The sequence below is a fragment of the Otolemur garnettii genome, unplaced genomic scaffold, assembly GCF_000181295.1.
Source record: "Otolemur garnettii isolate 467f Iridium unplaced genomic scaffold, OtoGar3 scaffold00045, whole genome shotgun sequence".
Classification (NCBI taxonomy): Eukaryota; Metazoa; Chordata; class Mammalia; order Primates; family Galagidae; genus Otolemur; species Otolemur garnettii.
In genome coordinates, this window is record NW_003852440.1 from 4,886,921 (window position 1) to 4,890,491 (window position 3,571).

The following is a 3,571-nucleotide window of genomic DNA, read 5'->3' on the forward strand; positions in this document are numbered from 1 at the left end:
CTGGGGATTCGAACCCACCACCTTAGGTGTACGTGGCTGGCGCCTTAGCCGGTTGAGCTATAGGCGCCGAGCCAGCTTTACAATTTTTATAATGAAATAATAGCTGTTCTGGCCAGGTGCAGTGGCTCATGCCTGTAATCTTAGTTAGCACTCTGGGAAGCTGAAGTGGGTGGATTGCCTGAGCTCACAGTTTCAAGAACAGTCTAAGCCATAGCAAGACCTTATCTCTAAAAAAAAACAAACCCAGGCATTGTGGTGGGCACCTGTAGTCCCAGGTACTTAGGAGGCTGAGGCAAGAGAATTACTTAAGCCCAAGAGTTTGAGGTTGCTGTGAACTGTGACACCACGGCACTCTACCGAGGGTGACAAAGTGAGAATCTGTCTCAAAAAAAAAAAAAAAACCATTCTGATTGGTATAAGATGATATTGCGTTGTGGTTTTAATTTGCATTTCTGGAATGATTAGTGATGTTAAACATTTTCTTTTTTTTTTTTGAGACAGAGTCTTACTATGTTATCCTCGGTAGAGTGCCATGGTGTCACAGCTCACAGCAACCTCAAACTCTTGGGCTTAAGTGATTCTCTTGCCTCAGCCTCCCGAGTACCTGGGACTACAGGCGCCGGCCACAAGGCCTGGCTATTTTTTTGTTGCAGTTGTCATTGTTTTGCTGGTTGGTTCAAACCCACCAGCCTCGGTGTACGTGGCCGGTGCCATAACCACTGTGCCACGGGGAACCAAGCCGTCTTTAGCTTACTTTTAATGAGGTTATTTGGTTTTGTCTTGTTGTCGAGTTACTCATAAATTGTGGCTATTATTCCCCTTTTGGGTGTACAGTTTGCAGACATTTTCTCCCATTTTGCAGTTTTTCTGTTCATTTGATTATTTCTTTGGCTGTGTAGAAGCTTTGTAGTTTAAATCTCATTTGCCTGTTTTTGTTTTTGTTGTCTATGATTTTGAAGTCTTAGGCATGAATTCTTTGTCAAGACCAATGGCTAGAATTTTCCCTTCTTTTCCCTTCTTACCTCACTCTGTTGCCCTATTGGAGTTTAGATGTATGATCATAGCTTACTGTCACCTGCAGCCTTGACCTCTGGATCAAGCAGTCCTCCTGCCTCAGCCTCCTCCAGAGGAGCTGGTATTACGGGGTTGCATCCCCATGCCTGGCTAATTTTTAGACTTTTTTTGTAGAGATAAGGTTTCACTATGTCCACCAGGCTAGTCTTGAAATCCTAGCCTCAAACAATCCTCCTGCCTTTGCCTCCCAAAGTGCTGGGATTTATAGGAATGAGCCATAGTTCCAGGCCTTTCCTAGTTTTCTTCTAGTATTTTTATAGTTTGAGGTTTTACACTCATGTCTGTAATCGACATTGAGATGATTTTATATATAAAAAAAAATTTTTTTTTTGAGACAGAGTCTCACTATGTTGCCCTTGGTAGAGTGCCGTTGTGTCACACCTCACAGCAACCTCAATCTCTTGGGTTTAAGTGATTCTCTTGCCTTGGCCTCCCAAGTAGCTGGGACTATAGGTGCCCTCCACAATGCCTGGCTACTGTTTTGTTGTTATTGTAGTTGTCATTGTTGTCCAACAGGCCCGGGCAGGGTTCATACCCACCAGCCTCAGGGTATGTGGCTGGCACCATGACCACTGAGCTACAGGCGCTGCCATGTTTCTGACTTCTTTTGCTCAACATACTGTCTTTGGGATATATCCATGTTTACATAGTAAGTAGTTAATTGTTTTTATTGTTGAGTAGTATTCCACTGTATGGTTATATCAGAGTTTGTGTATCCATTTGCCTATTCATAATTTATGGGTAATTTACACTTTTTTTTGAGACAAAGTCTCACTTTGTTGCTTTTGGTAGAGTGCTGTGGCATCACAGCTCGCAGCAACCTCTAGCTTTTGGGCTTAGGCGGTTGGTTCTCTTGTCTCTTGCCCTACCCACTAAGCCACAAGCGCCGCCCTATTTTCTTTTTCTTTTTCTTTGTTATTATTGTTGCCCAGGTTAGAGTATAGTATTGCAATCACAGCTTACTATTTATCTTGAACTTCTAGGTTAACCTCAGCCCACTGAGTACCTAGGACTACAGGCATGTGCAATCATGCTAATTTTTTTGTTTTTTGTAGAGATGGCATCTTTCTACATTGTCCAGGCTGGTTTTGAACTGTTGGCTTCAAGTGATCCTCCTGCTTTGGCCTCCCAAAGTTCTGGGATTAGAGGAATGAGTTACCATGTCCAGCCTGAGTATCTTAATTATTTGGTAATTTAAGAATTATCATTGATTATAGTACTAGCTTTTTAAATTTTCTCTTCATTTTATTTTCTCTTTTATTTTTTAAATTATTTGGTAATTTTAAGAATTATCATTGATTATAGTACTAGCTTTTTCTTATTTTTTTATAGTACTAGCTTTATTTATTTTTATCATTGGTAGAGTGCCATTGTGTCACACCTCACAGCAACCTCAAACTCTTGGGTTCAAGTGATTCTCTTCCCTTGGCCTCCCAAGTAGCTGGGACTATAGGTGCCCTCCACAATGCTGGCTACTATAAGAGCTAGCTATAGTACTAGCTTTTTTTATTTGGAGAATATGAGGCTTGCTGCTTGTAGCTCAAGCAGCTAAGGCGCCAGCTACATACACTAGAGCTGGGAGGTTTGAATCCAGCCCGGGCCTGACAAGCAACAATGACAACTACAACCAAAAAGAGGCAAGAGAATCACTTAAGCCCAGAGTTGGAGGTTGTTGTGAGCTGTGATGGCACAGCACTCTACCTAAGGGTGACAGCTTGAGGCTCTGTCTCAAAAAAAAAAAAAAAAGAACATGAAATAGCCTAAATGTGAAATAGCCTATGTTTTCTATTCCATCTTAGGGGGAACATGTGTGAGATGAAGTTTATGGATTAATTTCAATAAAATCTCTCCTTATAGTCAGTATGGCTCATTCATTCAGCAGCCAACCATTTGTTAAGTACCAGCCTTTTACAAGATAGAAAATACTGGGTGACACCTGTCGCTCAGTGAGTAGGGTGTTGGCCCAATATACCAAGGGTGACAGGTTCAAACCTCGTCCCAGACGAACTGCAACCAAAAAATAGCTGGGCGTTGTGGCGGGCGCCTGTAGTCCCAGCTACTCGGGAGGCTGAGGCAAAAGAATTGCTTAAGCCCAGGAGTTTGAGGTTGCTGTGAGCTGTGATGCCATGGCACTCTACCAAGGGCAATAAAGTGAGACTCTGTCTCTACAAAAAAAAAGAAAAGAAAAAAAATATTGGGGTTGGGCCAGGCACAGTGGCTCATGCCTATAATCCTAGCATTCTGGGAGGTTGAGGTGGGAGGATTGCCTCAGCCTCAGGAGCAGCTGGAACTACAGGTGCCCACCACAACGTCCAGCTATTTTTTAGAGATGAATTCTCACTCTTTTTCAGGCCTCAGTAGAGTACTTAGCATCACAGCTCACAACAACCTCAAATTCTTGGACTCAAGTGATTCTCTTGCCTTAGCCTCCTGGGTAGCTTCAACTTGGGACTACAAGCACCTGCTACAACCCTTGACTAATTTTTTTAGAGACGGG